Genomic DNA, 22,248 nt, shown 5'->3' with positions numbered 1-22,248 from the left:
TGCTCCAATACATCTGTTAGTGTATATGGTGCCACAGGACTCGTCTGCTTTTACAGATCCAGACTAACATGGCTACCCCTCTGATACTTGACACCAAGTCCATGTTAGTCCCGGTACAACGCATAGAGTTTATCGGGGCAGTCCTGAATGCCACATCAACCAGAGCCTCCCTCCCTCAGGACAGGTTTGAGACCCTGAAAGGGCTCATCGACACAGTCACAAGGTTCCCAGTGACAACAGCCAGAGTGTGCCTCCAGCTCCTGGGTCACATGTCAGTGTGCACGTATGTGGTCTGCCACACCAGACTCAGGATGAGGGCCCTCCAGCTCAGCATTCTCCCAGGCCAGAGACATGATAGACAAAGTCCTCACTGCGCCCAAACCGGTGATCGCCTCCCTATGATGGTGGTCCTCCCCTGGGAACATGCTCCACAGGGTTCCGTTCAGAGGCAGGTCCCTGTCGATGAAACTGGTGCCCAATGCATCGGATCTGGGGTGGGGAGCCCATGTGGGGAATGTTCAGACCCAAGGTCTGTGGTCTGTGCAGAACCTGGCCCTCCACATCAAGGAGCTCAGGGCAGTGCGGCTGGTATGCATAGCCTTCTGCTCTCACCTGAAGGGCTGGGAGGTCAGGATTCTCACAGACAACATGGCCTTGATGTTTTACATCAACAGACAAAGTGGGGCCCAATCCTCGGCCCTCTGTCAGGAAACCCTCAGGCTGTGGGACTTCTGTATAGCCCATGACATTTGCCTACAAGCCTACCACCTACTGGGTGCCTGGAACTCACGGGCGGATCACTTGTAAAGGGACTTCTCCTCTTAGCACATGTGGTCTCTTCTCCCAGAGGTGGTGTACAGACTTTTCCAAGAGTGGGGAACTCCCCAGATGGACCTGTTCTGCTCCAAGGGGGGACTGGAATGGGGCGCTATCTCTGATGCCTTCCTCCTGTCCTGGTCAGGCTGGTTTCTCTATGCCTTCCGCCATTCCCACTGATAGGCAAGGTCCTGGAAAAGATAAAGGCAGACAGGGACTGGGTCCTACTGATTGCTCCAGCATGGCCCGGGCAGCATTGGTACGGGACCTTCACGGGCCTGGTGGTCACCCTGCCGTGGCCGTTGCCATCCTGCCTGGACCTGCTCTCCCCAGACCAGAGCTACCTCCTCCACCCCAACCTAGCAGCACTCCATCTCATGGCATGTCTGCTTGATGGTTAGGTCAGGAGGCGAGGACGTGCTTGGAGAGGACGTCCAGCGCTTCCTCTTGGAAAACAGGTGACCCTCCATGCACCAAGCCTACTTGGCAAAGTGGTCTCAGTTCTCCCAATGGGAAGATGAGCAGGGCATTTCCCCCGTGGCTGCCCTGATCCAGCTCATTCTGGACTACCTCCTTCACCTCAGGGCCCAGGGCCTGGCACTCTCGTCCGTCAAGGTGCACTTGGCGGCCATATTGGCCTTCTACCCACCGGGGCAGGGCCATATGGTATTCTCTCATGATATGACTGGCCGATTCCTTAAGGCATTGGATTGTCTCTTCCCATATCTCAGACTCCCAGTGGGACCTGAACCTGGTGCTGGCCCACCTCACAGGCCCCCGGTTTAAGCTGCTGGCTACATGCTCCTGGTCGCACCTCTCGTGGAAGGTAGCCTTCCTGGAGGTGATCACGTCAGCTAGATGGGTCTCAGAACTCAGGGCAGTGACCTCTGAGCCCCCATACACGGTGTTCCACAAGGAAAAGGTACAGCTCCATTCACATCCTTCGTTCCTCCCGAAGGTGGTCTCCGCCTAACACCTGGGTCAGGACATTTTCCTGCCAGTCCTGTGCCCCAAGCTCCATGCGTCCAGTAAGGAGCACCACCTCCACATGCTGAATGTGAGGCAGACTCTGGCTTTCTACCTGGAGCAGACAAAACTATTCAGAAAGTCCTCGCAACTGTTCATCACTTCAGCCAAACGCATGAAGGGTTGGCCGATCTCCACTCAGCAGCTCTCCAGCTGGATCACATCATGTATCCGTACATGTTATGACTTGGTGGGAATTTCCCCGGTGTCAATTATGAGGGCACACTCGACTAGGGTGCAGGCCTCGTTGGCTGCCTTTTGGGCCCATGTCCCCATCCAGGACATTTTTAGGGCTGCTACGTGGTCTTCAGTTCACACTTTCACCTCGAATTACGCGATCATCTCCCAAACCAGGGAGGACACTGGGTTCGGCAGGGCTGTGCGCTGTCCCTAGAATTTGTCCCTTCTACCCACCTCCAACAGATACAACTTGGAATTACCTACTGTGGAATACATGAGCAATCACTCGAAGCAGAAAAGACAGTTACCATTTCCATAACTGGTGTTCTTTGAGATGTGTTGCTCATGTCTATTCCACATCCCGCCCTCCTTCCCCTCTGTGGGAGTTGTCTGGCAAGAAGGAACTGAGGGTGGAGGGAGCACACAGCACCTCTTATACTGTGCCATGGAGGCATCACTCCAGGGGTTGTTAGGGGCGCTCTCTATGGGTACTGCTAGGGGAAAAACTTCTGACACCGGTGCACGTGACGAGCACGCACACCTATCGTGGAATAGACATGAGCAACACATCTCGAAGAACACTAGTTACGGAAAAGGTATCTGTCTTTTTTTTTTTCCTTAAGTGAGTTAAAGGAAAGTCTGAAGTTAATGTTAGTAAGAGATAAGTTCAAAGGGCTTATCTATAGGCTCTGTCTTGTTGGGCAAAAAGGGTATGTTTCTAATTGTATTAGCTCAATTGAATTAACTAAGAAGCCCTCTTAAAGGGTATGTCTACACTGCATGTGGTAATGAGCCTCCCCGTCCAGGGCTACAGACTTGCACTAGTACCCTAAAAATAGCAGTATAAATGTTGCTTTAATCTTGTAACTTGGGCTCTTAAGTCCTTTCCCCTCCTGCTCCAGGCTTCAGAGTCCGTCCTGGCCACAACATCTACACAGCTATTTCTGGAGCACTTGCATGTGAGGGCTTGTTCTCACCTGCAGTGTAGACATGCCCTTAATGCTCATGAAGACCAAAGAGGCTTGTTAATCCTGTTAAACTAATTTGACTGAGCCAAAGTAATTTAACAAAACACACCTAATTCATCTGTCAAGCGTCAGAGGGTTTAAAAAATTATGAGAAAGGCACAATGGCCTCCGAGGCTGTGTCTAGATGGACAAATAAGGAGACGTTCTCCCCTCAGGTAGTTTTAGCACCTGGTGTCTTTTTTTACCACATTTGCTAATGTGGTAATTTCCTAAGGTGGACACCTCCGTTTGTAGGTTTTCATACCTTAGCAGGCACTGAGGTATAAACCCTCAGCTCCCCACTTGTATTTATCTCTGACCCATGTGTAAATTACACTTGTCTTGCTCACACTAGGATTTTATCATGTGTTATCTAGTACACAGTAACCTGATCCCCCCCACTTTTGTTTGTTTGTTTGTTTTTGTTTTTGTTTTGTTAGTGTGGATGCACCTTCAGAGTGTTTAGAGCTGGTTGTTAGGCTTCAGTGCAGCTTTGTTCTCTGCCTGCTTGCAAACTGCAGGAACCAAACCAACCCAAAGAGCATTATTAAGAGACAAAGAGGTGTCAGGATTTAGATCTAAGAAGTTAGACTTTACCTGCTAGGAAGAGTTAAAGGATATCTTAATTGAGTTAAAGCTAACTCATCTGAGGAAATTGGATTGAAAAACACTTTTTTGCCCTAGAAGACAGGACTGTATTGTGCTGAATACAGGCCTTGTTTAGACTAGATTCAGTATGTGATGTTGGCACATATAATATGTTTTTAAAGTCTAGTGTAAACAAGGAACATTGCTTTAGCTTAATCCATGCTAAATGCCTGAGATAAAAGGGGTAACATCACTCCATAAATCTTAGCCTAGACAAGTCCTGGACAGCCCAGGCATAATTCACTTCCCCAAATTAATCTCAACTTTCTGTTTGCTTTCACTCCCGCCTGCCTCTAGCAGCTCCCCTTGACTGGACAACAGGTACTATGGTGAGTCTATCTTAACCAAACATTAGCGTCAATTTGGGATCATTCTGGGTGAAGTTCAGTGTTGGGAAAGGCGCTGGGTTTATCCTACTATTTATACTGTGGCATAGATTTAACTAAATAATTCCCAGAATTCTTTGTCAAATACTGAGTTGAAATAAGGAGCACCTTGCATTTCAGACAGCCACTGCCTTTCCCTGCATTAATACAATTTACAGTTATTGTAAAGTGAAGAACGTTATTGTGAATAAAGCTATGTCCAGCCAGCTCATCTGGCCAGTGAACTTAAAATCCACAGCAATTTCTCCAATACTTTACAAGCTGCTTAAAGTGATGCCTGAAGTACTTTTGAAAGATATGCATTTGCCAACATTTGCGGGCCTTGGTGGTTATTTTGTTAAGATCCGAGTATTTAATTGAATCAAAGAGAACCCATCATGCCGGAAGCAAAAACGAACCCACTGGCCTCTGGTTCCGAAAAGCTCACCCCCCACCCCCCTTGGAGGCAATCCAGATCAGATGCGGCTCTTTTCGGCCCGACTTGTATTAGATCCTTGTGGTTTCAGGTGCCTCATGTAAAGTAAGCAGAGGCCACGGGAGTTGGTGTAATCCGATTCCAGTGAGCTAGGGGCCAGGATTTCACTGCAACTTGGCTGCGGCTTCCCTAGCTCACGGCGGATCGCCACGAGCTGCAGTTGAACGCCCCGGGCAGCCCTAGGAGGAGTCTGGATGTGCCCCTGACTGACCGCCTCTTCCACACGGGTCTCGGGGCGCGCGGGGAGATCAGCGCCGCTGCAGCCCAGGCCCACGCGCGGTAAGCGCCTCCTGCTCCCCCGTGCGAGGCTGACCCTGGGGTAGGGTTTTATAGCAGCGGCTGGTCAGGGCTGGCTAGGCGGGGGCGGTGATAGCGCTAAGGGGTCGGGGAGTTTGCATGCGAGGGGGCCAGCGGAGGAGGAGAGGGGAGCAGCGGGGTGCGATAGGAGATGGAAAGGGACCGGGGGTGTTAAGGGGTGGTGGTGGTGGAGACTGCAGGGGAGGAAAGATGTGTGGGGTTGGGGAGGGGGAGGGATGCATCATTATTGGGATTGCAATAGCACCTACCGGCTCCAGTCATGGACCAGGACCCTACTGGGCGAGGGGGAAAGTTAACGTGCGTGAGAGTGTTGGGGATTATGGGGGCTATGGGGTGTGTGCTGAGGGTTGTGGTGGGGGGAAAGGGCCAGTATGATTGGGGGGGGAGGATTATGTGGGGTAACGGGGTGTGTGCTGAGGGTTGGGGGGGAAGGATTATGTGGGGTAACGGGGTGTGTGCTGAGGGTTGGGGGGAAGGATTATGTGGGGTAACGCGGTGTGTGCTGAGGGTTGGGGGGGAAGGATTATGTGGGGTAACGGGGTGTGTGCTGAGGGTTGGGGGGTGCCGATATGACGGGGGGAGGAATATGTGGGGTAACGGGGTGTGTGCTGAGGGTTGGGGGGGTGGTATAACGAGGGGGAGGATTATGTGGGGTTACGGGGTGTGTGCTGACGGTTGGGGGGGCGGTATGACGGGAGGGAGGATTATGTGGGGTAACGGGGTGTGTGCTGAGGGTTGGGGGGCGGTATGACGGGAGGGAGGATTATGTGGGGTAAGTGGTTTGTGCTGAGGGTTGTGGGGGGCGGTATGACAAGGGGGAGGATTATGTGGGGTTACGGGGTTTGTGCTGAGGGTTGTGGGGTGCCGGTATGAGGGGGGAGGATTATGTGGGGTGACGGGGTGTGTGCTGAGGGTTGGGGGGGCGGTATGACCGGGGGAGGATTATGTGGGGTAACGGGTGTGTGCTGAGGGTTGGGGGGAAAGGGGCAGGAACTCATCTGAACTGTTGCTTGTATAATGACAGGAGAGTTTGTCTCTCTTGCCCCACCACCCTGTTCATGCTGTCAGGCAGCCACTCCCTTAGCAGGAGCAGAATTCCAAGGTGCAACGGCAGGGGCAGCAGGTTTGTATCATTTTTGCGGGTGCCCAGAATGGGTCCAAGGTTCCCCTGCCCCAACATACGCGCCTGCCTTGTAAATCGATATATATATATATATATTTTAAACTAATGCGAACATGGAGTAGATTAACAGTTTCCCTATATTGCACAATGCGGGGTTGGGGAGACGATGAATCTGGCTGGGGGTGCAGGCTCTGGGGTTAAGGTTGGGGATGAAGGGTTCATGGTGCAGGAGGGGGCTCAGGGCTGGGGCAGACGGTTTGAGGTGGGGGGACTCAGGGCTGGGGCAGAGGGTTGCTGTGTGGGGGATGAGGGTTTGCAGTGTCGGGGGGCTCAGGGCTGGCGCAGATGGTTGCAGTGTGACAGGATGAGAGTTTGGGATGTGAGGGGGCTCAGAGCTGGGGCAGAGGGTTGCAGTGTGGGGGGATGAGGGTTGGGGTGTGAGGGAGGCTCAGGGCTGGGGCAGAGGGTTGCGGTGCAGGGGTGAGGGCAGTGGGTGGAGCCAGGGAAAAGGAGTTCACAGCGCAGGAGGAGGCTCAGGGCTGGGGGTGTGGGCTCTGGGGCAGGGCTGGGGATTAGCAGTTTGGGGTGCAGGCAGGCTGCCTCAGGCTGGAACCAGAGAGGAGGACTCCACAGTTCCCCTAGCCCTCTCCCCACCAGCAGCAGTAAGCTCCAGGGGAGGACCCCCGCTGTCTGTCCTCAGCAGCACACTCATCCGGCACCATCATTGCATTGTTCCTAGGGGCTGGGCCCCTCCCAGGTCCAGGAAGCCCCTTTGGCTCCCCTGTAGTGGGTGCTGGGGGGGAGGGTTGCCATCACATGTGCACCTCCTCCCCTCCGCAGGTGGTGGCTGTGCCACTGCCTCTGCCTGCTGCCAGCACCGCTCCCTTTTGTAGCTGGCAGCTGCCAGCAAGGGAGTGCAGTGAGGAGCAGCAGGGTGGCCCGCTGTCCAGGGTGCAGGCAGGGACACTCTGGGGGAGGCTTGTGTGGGTGGCAGCTGGGGCTGGGAAAGGCACACAGGGCAGCAGGTGGGGGCAGGGGGAGAGACCCAGGCCTGAACATTGGTAGAGCCGGGCCCCCGTGGCCTGAATTTGCTGGGACACAGGCACCAAGGGCCCATTTAACTCACTGTCCCTGGCCAATGGCAAGAAGATTTCCAAATGCTCCTCTAGTTAGATCAGTTAGGAAACTTCCTAGGGAAAGTGGCTTTTCCTTGGTTGTTGTAACAGTCTTGGAACAAGGATGTGGTGTTGTTACCTGGACAAGGTGAGGTAGAGATGCGACTGGAGTGGACATGGGCAGGGGTCTCCCAGAGCAAAGTGCAGCCCTATTCTCTGCCTGCTTGCCAAGTGCAGGAACCAAAGCAACCCAAAGAGCATTATTTTGAGATAAAGGGATGTCAGGATTTAGATCTAAGAAGTTAAACTTTACCTGCTAGGAAGAATTTCAACTGGGAAGTAATTTCAAAAACTCATATTGCAAAATTGTTACAGAGCAGAGTCCGGCTTTCCCCCCTTGAGTTCAAAGACAAAATGCCCAGTGAATTCAGTGGGAAGAGGATTGCTGCTTTGGGGCCAGGCCGTGCTATGTTATTCACATCGAGTAGCATTGTCCTCCACAGGTACCCCTGTCAACTTCAGTGGTACTAATTCAATGTGTGAGAGTCAGAGGTACCACAAGCTGGCATTCTGGGCTTGTTGTCAAACACTGTTCCTGTAAGTGTATTGGAGATGAGATTTTAAAGAGACAGTGTGTTGTGGTAGACCTATATTTAGCCTTGCATATATGGAAGTAGTTTGCTGCAGTGTAATATAAAATCATAAATGTGACTATTTTAGAGCTGGTTAAAAACTTTGAAAATTTTATACTAAAACGGGCATATATTTCATAAACAATTGTGTGAAAAATTCATTCCATTTTCTAGTTAGCTATGGAGCTAGTAGAAACATTTCAAAATTCAAAACAAATTCAACAGGAAAAGTGTGATGGAACTTTCACTGCCCCACACCAAATCATCTGAGTCCCATTTTTTTGACCAGCTCCACAATATTTACATTTTTGTTGCTGATTGTATAATAAGGCAAACTTACATAAAAGCTCTATCATGTAGTCCAATAGTTTGAATCACATGAGTTTCTTAACCAATATTTTAAGTGAATGGTCTTCAGATTCCCTCTACTTTTGTGATTTCCAATCACAGAACTGTGATTGATTGATTTTTAAAAACATATTTATTTTCAATTTTTCAGTTTATAATGCATCAGTATGATTAACCATGAGTGATGCAATAAAAAAAAAATGCTTCAACTGTCCAAATTCCCAGATAGTATCACAGAATGTAATTCTCTTATTCCTTGGGATACCTGTACAACTAGACCTGTTCCAAATTCTTTTGGAAATAATTATTTCAAATAGAAGAATGAACATTGGAGCATTTGCAGCACTAGCTATGCCTTTGTAGTGTGTAATACATGTAGAGAGGATTAATTGTCTTTCTGTCAGTTCATTACCTAAGACTTTATCATGCACGTGGTCTTTACTTATAAAAGTAGTCCCAATGAAATCAGTGGAAGTAATTTTGTGACGAAGGATTGCTAAATGTGGCCCATATTCTTTTATGGGGATATTAAAACCATAAAAATAAAAATGGTGACTCAGATAGGTCTCAATCTTGTTGAGTGCCTACTGGGAGGTCCTCAGTGCTAGCGGTATGAGTGCTCAGCATCTTGCTGAGCTGAGCCAACCCATAAGTATGAAGTAATATAAATATGCAAATACCTTCAAACCTACTTACACTATAAAGCTTTTAAACAATTTTTTGTTTGTAACTGTATAAATTAGTACATGCCTGATAATTCAACCAGAAACCAAAAAAGCAAAATGAGAATACTTATAATGAGTCTTGGCTGAACTAATGCTTTTTGATTCATTTGCCATTAGTTTACTTTTAAACTTGTTTAATTTCCAAGAATGTAGACTCTTAATGAAACATTTTGGATGAATTCAAGTATGTTTGCACGATAACCTTTTGACTGCGTTGATTTTATCAAATTAACAAGCTAGTTGGAGCAGCCACTTTCTATTTGTTATTGTATGTCTGTTCCTGCAGAGTCAGTGAAATAATGTTTCCTTTAATGCTGGGAAATTACAGGGAAAACATGAAACTTAATGAAGTGTAGCAGGATTACATTTTGCTCAAAAGAGGTCTGTTATGCCTTTATTGTAGATAATATTGTTATTAATATATAACAATCATTACAATAAAATCTTTCACAAAAATAGTCTGTAGTATTATCCATTCATTACTTTTTCTCCACTATTTTATTTCATACCCTATTTTTCCTTTCTATTCGATTTTATCTTTTACTTTGTCATTACCGATGAGAGTGTGTGGCAACACCATTTTAACTGAGAATATATCAGTATTTTTTTTAGAAGCTTCGATTTTTAGCACTTTAAAACTCACTTATTAACTTTTGCTTTAAGTTAAGACTGGGAAATGGTATGAAATAAAATATCTCAATGCAAGAGAGTGCATTTTTATTTTACAAAACTTTGTTAAAATTGGTTTAGCTACAAAAATTCAGGGAGGAAAAGCTTGAAAACAGAGTATTTTGCCCAGCTTTTGGGGTTGAGTGTTCATCTTATACCTTTACCTAACAAATGGCTTTAAAAAGATACAGTTTTACTGACTGCTAAGGCTGGGCCAAATGCTGAAATCCTTTAGATCAAGCCTGTAGGGAGAGATTTTCCAATATTTTAGATATGCACTGGGAACTGCCTTCTTTAGTTTTGCATGTGGTTACTGCACTTGCATGAAACAAAAAGTAATTGAATGCTCAAACATCCTCATATGATCATTTGGACATGCAGTTAACAAGTAGGTGTGTGCAGCCATGGTGACTGCACACAAAAAGAAGGCATGCACTTTTATGTATATTTGGCAGATGCTTGTCCTCATTGATTTTACTTTACTAGTATTTGATGATAATTGTTATCAATTTCAGGAGACATTTACTGTACCATTCTTTTTGCAGCATGGTGATTTACAGCAGCATGCATGCAGCATGGTGATTTACAATCACAGCTGTCATATAGGAAGGGATCTTTGTATTGATAGGAACAGAATGTTATTCACTGGAATTCATTCTGCCAGTCAAGTGGAACTGTAAAGCTTCAGGAGTGTGGTGTGTCCAGATAATCATATAATATCAGGGTTGGAAGGGACCTTAGGAGGTCATCTAGTCCAACCCCCTGGACAAAGCAGGACCAATCCCCAGACAGATTTTTGCCCCAGATCCCTAAATGGCTCCCCCCAAGGACTGCGTTTACAACCCCAGGTTTAGCAGGCCAATGCTCAAAGCACTGAGCTATGCCTCCCATAATAACCAGTACTCTTTTTGTAAAGCATGCTGAGATGCCTCTAAGCATACAGAGTAGTTAAAAGTAGGCAAAGTTACCTAGTCACAATGTATACTGCTTACATATGGGAATGTTACACAGTGTGCACTTGGAGTATTCTGTGGACATGCTGTTAAAGTTTTACATACTCTAAAAGTATGATGCAACTAGCCATGTTTTCATTTAGAAGCACAGTCAAGGAGATTGAAAAATCAGTGGGGCACAGCAGCTTGCAAAATCCACTGTAAGTGGTTCCCAACTGGAATAAAAGTGTGTTGCTTTTATATCAGAATTTTAAAATTCCTATTCCCACCCCAGCCAGATACATGTATTCTTTCTAAGTGATGATCCTGCTGTAGCATCTCACAAAAAATTTACATCGAGAGATATTTCTGTATTGTTCTGTGTGGGTGTCAATAAAAAAACACTGCTATACTTCATTGTTCTCAGAGATGGAGAGATATACTGTACACTAGGGGCAATTTACAGTGAGTGTAAAAACTGTGCCACTACTTACTATTTCATTTAAGTTCAAGAGACCTCTTGTCATCCTTACTATACTTTTCTAACAGCAACTGAATTTGATACTCATATGGGGAAAGTTCTGAATTACAGTTACTTGCTATTAAAGTCCTGAGACAGTGGTAAAGAACCACTGATTTGCTGTCTTCTACATGAAATGAGAAATTGTGTTAGAACAAAGAAACCAGTATTTTCCCTAAAGCTACTCAGTCTCCTCAGTGTTTCATTGTTGCAGTTTCAGCTTAAATCTTCCTGGAACCCACTTGTTTAGAGACCCTGATACACATTTAAAGAAATGGTACACATATTTCACATCTCCCTGTTTCCTATATAGAGAAACTTAAACAAGAATGAATATTTAAAAACAAGTTAGAGATCCACGAACCTCATTGGCTTCATATTTCATCCCTGGAGTGGGGTTTTTTCTCTTGGATTGTCCAATCCCAAAGGTGTAGAGCTCTTCTCAAGAGGATGATCTTCCTTTGCTGTGGTGGGAGTCCCATTGCCACTAAGGTCACATATCAATTCAAACTGGGTTTGGAAGCAGCTGCTAAATTCTTTTTCTGGATTGCCTACCATGATCAGTTTTGAATGTGCAAGATCTCGGGAGCAGCTGAATGTGGTGACCCAGCTGGTGTTGGCCAATATTTATTCCCCTTCAATTTTAATCAGGGCTGTGGTCTCATGGTCTAAAGTTTGGTGCATTTTACTGCCCTCAGCATAACACAAGTGGCTCCTGCTGGGGATCTTGGGTAAAATTCTGCAGTTCTTATACAGCCTTCACTATGGTAACAATTTCCTTGGGCTGGATAGTAGATAGCCACAGCCCTGCATTGTAGGTTGGAGTGCAGGAGCACCCAGTCCAGCAGCAGCTCTAGGGTACATTGTGCTTCAGGGAGACACAGTACCTCTGGGAGCTCTCAGGAACACAGATGACTGCTGCACCACTCAGGGAGAGGGGGGTGCAGCATTCACTTCTCTCTGCTGCCCGGTTCCCACTCTTCCTTGCCCTCTTTACAAAAGATAGTGCTAACAGCGACGTTAGCAGTAGCCCATTGACTTCCATGGGAGTTATGCTGTAGTGAAGATTAGGTAAGGAATGCAGGCTTTGACCCCTTACCAATAAAACAAAAGAAGCAGCCTAAAATTTCCCTTTGTAGGACCCATCTGACCACACTTAGAGGTCATATTAATCCTTTAGGAACTGTGCTCTAGTATCAAAGTAATGGATATTAAAAACCTTCCTTGTATTTAGGGTTATTCTTCATTTTGGAGTAGCAAGACATATCTCCAATTTTTATTTCACTGGGAAGAGGTTGATGCCCTGGAGAACAAACTCAGTGCATATTCAGTTACCATGTGGTCCCTAGATAACACAGTGATTGGTACCCAAGATCAGATTGCTCAGGCTGCATGTTACAGAGCCCTGCAAAATTCAAATATAGCTAGGAAGGACCTCTAATACTCTCTCCTTCAATAGCCGAGGCCAAATCTGGCACTTATTACCTGCAAACTTTGGAGTTGTGCAAACTTCAGAGGCAGTAAATCTTAGCTCAACAGCAAGATAACATAGCCAAAAGCTGAGCCTATTGTTGGAGTCTCAAAAGCTTCTCCCCTGAGCCAGACCTGCACTGCAGCTGAGAGTTGTAGAGCTGCTGTGGAGAACAAGATCACCAGGTGTGTATGATTTTATTAGAATCAATTTGTTTATCTCTGGTAAACCTGATCAGTTAGCTGTCATGCACTAAATGCAGGAGCGGCGCCAGGGTTTCTGACGCCCTAGGTGGACGGCCATTTCGCCGCCCCCCACGGGTCCGGTGGACCTACCGCAGTCATGCCGGTGGGCGGTCCGCTGCTGGAAAGGCTCCGGTGGATCTGCCACAGGCATGACTGCGGTAGGTCCGCCGGAGCCTTTAGACCAGCGCACCATCCGCCAGCATGCCTGTGGTAGGTTCCCCGGTGCTTGGTGTTGCCCCCCGGCAAAATGGTGCCCCCCCCCAAAATTCTGGCACCCTAGGCCATTGCCTAGGTCACCTAAATGGTAGCGCTGGCCCTGAGTAAATGATGCCATTTTACAGTTTACTTGGGCTGCAAAGCCTGTGCACTGAGCTCTCTTGTTTGTAAGGTTCTCTCTAAAGAGGTGTACTCTGCTCTCCGGCTCCTAAGCACTTGTAACAAACCAAACAAGGCTTTCATTTTTCCCCTTGTATGTGTCATAATTATTTGTCTGTGCCTCCCTCCTATAGACTTTCACATTTAACTACTTGATGCTCTTAGAAGGTGAAATAATGAACTTAGAAGATGGTAACTGAAGAGTTCGTTAGTGTCGTTTTAAGTCAGTGATGTTACCTGTCTTTTACTGTTGGAATATTTCCCTTTTCTTGTCTCCTTTTTTGGTTATTTTATTGTGAGGTGATTTTTATTGGTTTTATTATGAACTCTGTCTTAATAAGTTATAGAAAAGAAATAAACAGAGAGATGTAGATAAGGAACTGGGTTTTTATTAATCACTCTCTGGGGAAACAGATTTAGTACACTTAGATGAATTAATAGACTAAAGGAAGTTATATTTTTATGGGGGAGAATATGTAAATGTGTACATAAAACAGATTCTCAGGTTGATGGAAAGTTTAGTTTTAGGGCCTAATTCTTCTTTAACTTGTATTGGTGTAAACAGGAGTAAGTCCATTCAAGTCAATGAGGGTAAAATGATGTAAACTCACTGTCACTGAGAGATGAACCAAGCTCTCAAATAACCCCAAGGTATTTTAAGTTTGGTTCCTTTCAGCTGTGTCATTTATCACTGGTGTTTTCTGTGGTATGTGCTATATTGCCTCTGGATTTTTAATGTCATGTACAATTAAGTGCTATGGAAAGATCATCCTGACAAAGTGGAGACATACTGTGAAAGTGCAGCTCGGGGCAGAAGTAGGTATTTTTACATCATTTAAATCTTGTTTCAACTCAACCTGCAGCCATCCTGAGGAAGGGGAAGCTGGACCAGATCTGAGGGAGTGGCATTGTGACCTGATGCATGAGGTCACAGTTCTGGATAGGCAGCCAGTCCAAATCTGCATGAGTAGCATTGTGACCTGGCGCACAAGGTCACAACACCTCTCAATTTTAACCCAGCCACACCTCTGTCCTGATGGAGGGGTGGCCAGGCCAAATTTCCAGGTCCAGTCAGGGGCCAAGGAGCTGTTGAGCCCCTTGGTGTAATCATGATCTCAGTGATGACTCTCTTGGCCTGCACCTGTCCTTAACCCCCCTGTGTGCTTCTCTGGCATTCCCTGGAATGCTATTCCCCAGCATGTATTGGAACTCTGCAGGTTCCAGGGCTTTGTGCTTGTGTGCCTGCTTGAAGTCTCTCCTTAAACATGCTTCTTCCTAAAGGCCTGTAGCCTTAGCTTGCCTCTCTGGGAATCAGTAACCAAACAGGTGTCAGGAAAACTTAAATACTAAGAAAAAAGAAAAAAATCCCAACGCCAAAATGGTTTAACTGTCAAGACATGTGCCAGTGTCACCACTCAGTCACTTGCTGGCTATTCGATCCCGCCCTTCATATAGTTAAACTGTAACCTCCCCAGGCCAGGAGCTTATATTCAGTCTTGTCTGTGAAGAGCCTAGTGCACTGTGGCTAATAAATAAACAATTACAAGTTTGTTAAATGAATTAATAAGGCTAAGATTTAGTCACAGATATTTTTGGTAAAAGTTATGGACAGGTCACAAGCAATAAATAAAAATTCATGATCTGTGACCTGTCCATGACTTTTACCAAAAACACTGGGGACTAACTCTCTACTTCTGGGTCCCTGCTGCTCCCTGCTGGATGGCCCTGCTCCAGTGTTGGAGGTTGACTGCCTCCCAGCTGCTGCTCCCGGGGACCACTCTCCAAATGGCCTCAGGGTGCCCCTGGGGCTGCTCCAGCCACCCAGATCCTGCTGCTGCTCGGATGGTCCCCAGGGTACCCCCAGGACCAGTCAGTTGCACCATCCACTGCTCATGTGGTCCCCGAGACCAGCTGCCCAAGGCCACCCAAGCAACGGCCATTGTGGCTCGCTCTGGGGTGGGCCCCAGGACCGCTGCTTGGGCAGTCCGTGGGACCAACCACACCAGCCACTGCTCGGGCAGACCCCGGAACCAGCTGCCAGGGCTTCCCGAGTAGCGGCTAGTGTAGCTGGCCCTGGGGACTGCTGGAGCAGCTGGCCCAGGGTCACTCCAGCAGTGGCCAGTGTGGCTGGCCTTGGGGCACCTGAGAGGCTGGTCCTGGGGCCCTAGGGCCAGCTGTTCGGACGGCCCTGAAGTCAGCCGCACCAGTCACTGCAGAAGTCACAGAGATCACGGGAAGTCACAGAATCTGTGACTTCTGTGACCTCTGTGAAATAATCGGTGCCTTATACATTAACAATGCTGAGTTTAATGAGACCAAAGAACCATCTTTTCAATCACAATCTTTTCAATAACTTCAGTTTGCAGTGTAATGGCTTTTCTCAAAGCCCAGGGAACTGATTCCCTGGGATATTCCAGTTTGAGACTGTGCTGATTTTAGTTTTCTCTGTTCTTCCTCCTCTGCTATCATTTGTGTAGAGCAGATCAGTTTGCATTAATACTTCTTTCTGCCTGTAAACTTTCTGATTTTCCAGAAGACATGTTTTCATTTGGATGACAGAGCCAGTCTGTCCACTCTCATCTGCTCATCTTTCATCTTGCATCATATGCCTGGAGAACTTTCCCACCAGCTGGCCACCTTGTTCTCATAGAAACCACTTCTTAAAGTACATTTCTTCCATAAACCCTTAAAAATGAATCCACCAAAGAAAGGTCATCCTGTCTGAGCGGCCTGATCTACTCAACCAATCCAGTTTGCTCTTTAGGGAGAAGCTTTACTTCTATAAGCAGTATCTTCCAAACACTCCCCCTCCTACCCAGCCCCACCTCAGCCAACAGTGTTCCTCATTTCAGTTCAGGTTATGTTTTGTCATTTTGTTATGTTTTTTATTTAATTAGAATTGCAGTCTCTTCTTGGCTAAGAAGCCAGTGAAGTGCCATGTATAGCCATGGCACAATGTAAATAAAAACAAATCACATCTGTATACTGGCTGGCAAAAACACATCTATGCTTTTAAGTGGCAATAGAGGTTTAAAATAATCCCTCTATGAAGACACATGAAATGAAATGAAACCCAGCTGAGCAAGAGTCTGAGCAGCAATTCTATACTGCAAAGGCCTGATTTATACAAAAATAAGCAACTTCTGCACATCAGGGACTGATATGAGGTCTCAGGAAGCCCCAGTTTTGTGATGTGAAAGAAGATATTACTGTTGAACTGGGGCTTAAATTTGCTAATTTCCCTGTCTACATCATTTCAGTCAATTTCCCTCTAGTTCATTATGCTTGGGTCACATTCATATTTGCAACCAAACGGGGAAATGGAGACTCTACAGAATACAATTCGATGAGAGTAATGAATCCACCAAAGTGAAGCATGTACTGTATGAAGCATTGCAGCTTGAAGAAAAAGAACCTTCAAAGAGCAAAAATATGCACGGTATATCATTACACCACGCAGACACTGTCTTCTACCTTAAAAATGTGAAAATGCTCAGCCTTCAAAACAGGATGTTATTGGAGAACAATTGTGTTGCCTCAGTTTGGTTTTGGTTTTTGCATGTGGCTGAGATGTAATTTGGCAGGGCAACAAAGTTTCACAACAGAGACATCACTGTGCACACAAGCAAGAGCCTGTTTCCTGTCGAAAGAAGCACTGTGTCCTTGGTTGACATTCTTTAATCCAATAGTGCACAATCCAACTCTCCCAGGGTTTGAAAAATAATCATTCCAGGTTGCTTAGGGATCCAGATGTGGAAACAATACAGGGACACTGTAGGGTGGAGGTGAACGAGAGAACCTCAAATTTAGTGTTATTGTAGGTTGCTGGGCCACCGCTGGGCCACCACTAGCCCACTCTTTGCTATTTGGAGTCATTCTCTTACGTTTTACCTGTGGTTGGATTTTATCCTATTAGGTTTAATTTCATTTACCCCGCTGTAGTAGCAAAGTTAAAATGAACTAACCAAGTTATAGAACACAGCCAGTTGGTTGTTGGAGAAGTTAATGGATGGATAGTCATTTTTTGGGAGTTGATATAGAGCCACATTGTATAATGCTGCTTTTGTTTGTGCTGCACTTTGGGCAAAAATACCCAAACACACGCAACTGGTGCTGAAATGAAGCCTTCATCCAAGTGCCTTCTGGTATAGTTTTCAGGATCTGATTGTCTGCCAGCAAGATACAGATGGTAGTAGTAATATGCTTCCCAAATGAGAGCTTTCACATCGGAAATTCTCAAAGACAGAATCCTAGAGGCATTTCCTTTCTTAGGGGTTTGATTTTACTTTTTGACCTGTGCTTTGTTGAGAGAGTAAATCCCAGGAGGCACTTTGGATAACTTGGAATATAGGGCTGCGATTTGGTTAGACTGGTTAAGGAGCAAGAGCTTTTGCAATTACTTATAGACTACATCATCCGACGAAGTGGGTATTCACCCACAAAAGCTCATATTCCAAAACGTCTGTTAGTCTATAAGGTGCCACAGGACTCTTTGCTGCTTTTACAGATCCAGACTAACACGGCTACCCCTCTGATTGTTAATTATAGACTACAATAAGCATATGAAGCACTTCACCAATACATCAAAGAGCAGTTCCCTGCAATGTGCTCTAAGACATTAGTTAAAACTGAAGTACACAAAGGTGCAGACATGCTGTCAAAGAGAATAACATCAGAAGGCTTTGTGCAACAATGTAAAACACATAGAGTATATTTTTAAGGATCGATTTTAAAGAGAAAAATGAGGTTACTTGCCTCAGAAGGAGTGGGAGGCAAGTAACCTCATTTTACAGATGAATGTGGCAGTTTACAACTGGTGAAGTATACCAAATGAAATCTCACAAAACACGCAGTCCTTGCCCCAAGGAGCTGGCCATTCAAAGACACAAATACATACTGTACGTAGCATACAGACAAAAGACAAGGAGTATTGGTAGTTGTGCAGTCCTCATGACATTCTATTTATTGCCATATTTGGGTCAAAAGTCCAGGATGCCCTGAAGCATAACCTCTCGGGAATGACTCTTCAACTTGTAATTAAACTGTTCACAAATAATCCACATCTCCACAAACAGCATTCAGTAATGTCTGTGACGGTCAATGTAAGTGCATAATGGAGAGCAGAATATGGCCCACAGTCTTTTAAAACATGCCTAAATTGTGATGCATAATTCATTTGCAGTTGAACTTTTTAATAATAAATCAGGTGAGGCTTTCAAGCTAATGAACATTCTTTTTGAATGTTCTTATAGCCTGAAAGGTCTACAGTATTTTTCTGCATACAAAACAAGAAAGGGAGTTAGAAATTGTTGGGGATTGAGGGGGAGACGGAGAAAGAAACTGAAGCTGCACTTAACTGGACAAGAAATAAGAGCAGAGCTGGATGAACTATTCATTGTGAACAATGTATTTATTGGATCAGTCCTTGTTTTCTGTTCATGAATTGTCCACAAGCAGATTGGAATTCATACTAATTTGTTTGTTCATAATTTTTTTGCCAAACAGTTATGAATAGATAATATATGTGCCTGTGGCTTTTCTGAAAACTTTCTAGAGTGAGTCCTTTTTCAGATTTTCGGTATTTAGAATTTATTCACGTGATTTGCTCACGTAAATCACATAGTAATAGTTTCTCTGAAGGGATGAATTTACTTTTATAAATAGGAGAATTTTCTGAAGAGAACACTGAGGCATTGCATATTTCAGGGGAAGAATTGAACTAAATCAGACAAAATTGATTGTTAGGAATGTAATCTTATGTTTTTCTAGCTAAACTTTTTTCTGCTAGAATCTCTGTCTTCTGATATTGCATCATTCTTGTTTTTCTTGGTGTCTTGTGTAATAGGCTGGTTAAGGTTAAATAGATTCAGTTATTAAGGGTTTTTGGTAATGGAATCTAGTTAACCAGACGGAGTAGAATAATAGGATAAGGGGATGGTTGTTTAGTCCCTGAGGAGACTTATGCGTCTTATTCTCTATTGTTTCCGTGCTCCTGAGTTCATAGGCTGACGTATATTGACAAATGACTAGACTGGGTTTCACGAACTTCATTGCACTGTGACCCCCTTCTGACAACAAAAATTGCTACATGACCCCAGGATGGGGGACCGAAGCCTGAGCCAGCCTGAGCCCTGCCACCTGGGTGAGGTGGAGTGGGAAGGGAGACAAAGCCAAAGCCTGTGCTCCACTACCCGGGGTGGGGAGACCAAAGCCGAAGCCCAAGGCCTTCAGCCCCACACAGGACACCTATAACCTGAGCCTCGACACCCCGGGCTGAAGTCCTTAGGCTTTGGCTCAGGGCGGTGGGGCTCAGGCTTCGGCTTCAGCCCCGAACCCCAACAAGTCTAACACCAGCCCTGGCAACTCCATTAAAAAGGGTTCGAGATCCACTTTGGGGTCCTGACCCACAATTTGAGAACTGGTGGACTAGACTAACCACCTGGGTTAAAGTTAGCTGTAGAATTCTCATAGACTCATAGACTTTAAGGCCAGAAGGAACATCATGATAATCTAGTCTGATCTTCTGCACATGGCAGGCCACAGAACCTCTCTCATCCACTCCTGTAATAGACCCCTGACCTCTGGCTGAGTTACTGAAGTCCTCAAATCATTATTTAAAGAATTCAAGTTACAGAGAATTCACCATTTACTTTAGTTCAAAACAGCAGGTGACCCATGCCTCACGTTGCAGAGGAAGGTGAAAGCCCCCCAGGGTCTGTGCCGATCTGACCTGGAGGAAAATTCTCACCTGACTCTGAGGTAGAGGTTGTGGGCGGGGAGGGGGCAAAGCCAAGAGGGAAGAAAGGACATGATAAAAGGGAGAGACACTTGCCATGCTCTTCCTATCTCTTCCACCTACATCTACAGACACCACTACACCAAGCAACTGAAGCGCAGATCAAAGGGGAGAGCCTGGCTGAAGAGCAACCAGCCAGGCTGTGGTGAGAAGCATCTAGGTTTGTAAGGGCACTGGAAGTGTTAAGATCAGCTTAGAATGCATTTTGCTTTTATTTTTATTTGACCAAATATGACATGTTTTGACTTATAATCACTTGAAATCTATCTTTATAATTAATAAATCTGTTTGTTTATTCTACCTGAAGCAGTGCATTTGGTTTGAAGTGTGTCAGGGACTCCCCTTGGGATAACAAGCCTGGTACATATCAATTTATTTGTTAAATTGACAAATTCATATAAGCTTGCAAGGTTCAGAGAGCGTAATTGGACACTGCAAGATGGAGGTTCTTAGGGTTGTGTCTGGGACCGGAGATATTGGCTAATGTCATTCAGTTGCAAGTGGCTGGAAGCAGCTTACATGCCAGAGGCTGTGCGTGAACAGGAGTATGGGATCTCACAGCAGAGCAGGGTAAGGCTGGCTCCAAGAGTCAAGGATTGGAGTGACCTAGCAGATCACCAGTCCAGATAATGGCAGAGAGGAATGTCACAGATGGTTAGAAAACTTCATCTAATTTCAAGCCTAAACTTATTGATGGCAGTTTATATCCATTTGTTCTTATGCCAACATTGGCACTTAATTTAAATAACTCCTCTCCCTCCATGGTGTTTATTTCTCTGATGTATTTATAGAGAGCACTCACATCTCTCCTCAGCCTTCATTTGGTTAGGCTAAGCAAGCCAAGCTTCTTAGGTCTCCTTTTGTAAAGCAGGCTCTCCATTCCTCGGATCACCCTATTAGTTTGAATTAATCCTTTTTAAATATGGGAGACCAGAACTGTGCATAGTTTTCCAGATCAGGTCCCACCAACATCTTGTACATTGGCTGCTTCATGTTGGTAGCTCATAGTCATCCTGTGATCAACTAATAACACCAGGTCTTTCTCTTCCTCTGTTGCTTCCAACTGATAAATCTCCAGCTTATAGCAAAAATTCTTATTGTTAATCTCTAAATTCATGACCTTTCACTTCAAACTATTAAATTTCATCCCATTTCTATTATTCTTTTGTATGATATTCCAGTCCTCCTCTGTATTGGCAATATCTCCCAACTTCATCACCTGCAAATTCTATTAATATACTCCCACTTTTTGTTTGCTACAGGTGACATAGTGGTAGTTCCTTTAGCTGAGGTATGTGCTCAGATATTTGCCAGCAGCTAGGGAAGTGACTGTGCAGGCTGGCAAGCCAGCGACAACTTCTCCTTAGAATGGTTCACTGATCAAGTCTAGCGGGGTATCAGGAAGATGATGTACTTGCTCCATTTCTACACACCCTTGTTATTGTCCCACACCCTGTGGGAGAACAGTACCATTCATATGCTATCATCTGATACTTAGTTCTATAATCTTTTCTAAAATGCCTGCCTGGTCAAGTATTTTGTCTTGTAAATTTTCTAATCCATAGGCAAAATTACTGTGGATGTAGGGGATTATTTGATGGGAGGGAGATATAGAGGTTTTTGTGCAGTTTTCCTGTAAGTGGTTCATGGATAAATTCATAGATTGGTTTATAGATAGTCAGTCTTTGTCTCTCTCTCTCTCCCTTTGTCTTTTCAGGCTCTTTAAATGTCATCCTTCACAGGCTCTGCTATATTAATTTCTTCACTTCTTAAAAGATGATTCTCTATTCTCCAAGATTGCTGCCTCACAGTTCATTGACTCACTATCTTCTTCTCTTCTGCTAGCTCAAACCTTTCTTTTATGGCTCTCTTTCCTGTTTCAGTGTAGCTACTAACGATCAAAGAACAAATGTGATGCCGTCTTTCTCTCTGTTTGCTGTCTCCTGAGCTCTGATGTGACTCAGTCTCTTTTTATATAAAATCACAGGCTTCCATTTGTACTAGTTAGTTTTAGCATCATGGACACTCTTTAGTTCTCAGTTGTAGTTCTTTAGTTCTATGCATCTCACCTACCTAGCACCTGGTCTAGTGTTTTTTGTGTGTTGGGCTAATCCTCTGTTTTCATGTGCAGTTATTTCTTCAGTATTTCCCAGTAGTTACAGATCCATACATTGAAACATATGAAGAATGTAATTCTTCTACCAATCACAAAGTCAACGATTAAGGGAGATGAATATTGAAACTGAACTCCTGGGTTGCAATGACCTCAAGCAGTACCATGCCTGGAAGTCACTGCAGATTCTCTGTAATCACACAGCTGTTCCAGGGTTTGCTCTGGAGTGGAAACTAGAGAGGCAGTTTTCTTATAGCTCCAAAGATGTTCAAAGAGTAAAAAGAAACAAGCTTAATGGGAAACTAGTTTAAACATGAATTATTCAGTA

At 45.3% G+C, this 22,248-nt stretch overlaps 1 protein-coding gene across 1 annotated transcript in view; it reads left to right on the top strand.

Moving 5' to 3' along the window:
* Window positions 1–4,732: 4,732 nt before the first annotated feature.
* Window positions 4,733–22,248, top strand: part of SLC16A12 (solute carrier family 16 member 12) — a 50,592-nt gene continuing 33,076 nt past the window's right edge. Inside the window, exon 1 of the mRNA XM_032770323.2 lies at window positions 4,733–4,817. The gene's annotated coding sequence lies outside the window, so the exon portion shown is untranslated. The remainder of the gene's footprint in view (window positions 4,818–22,248) is intronic.

This window comes from Chelonoidis abingdonii, chromosome 15, assembly GCF_003597395.2.
Source record: "Chelonoidis abingdonii isolate Lonesome George chromosome 15, CheloAbing_2.0, whole genome shotgun sequence".
Lineage (NCBI taxonomy): Eukaryota > Metazoa > Chordata > Testudines > Testudinidae > Chelonoidis > Chelonoidis abingdonii.
The sequence above is the reverse complement of the archived record's forward strand: the minus strand, read 5'-3'. Positions and strand labels throughout refer to the sequence as shown.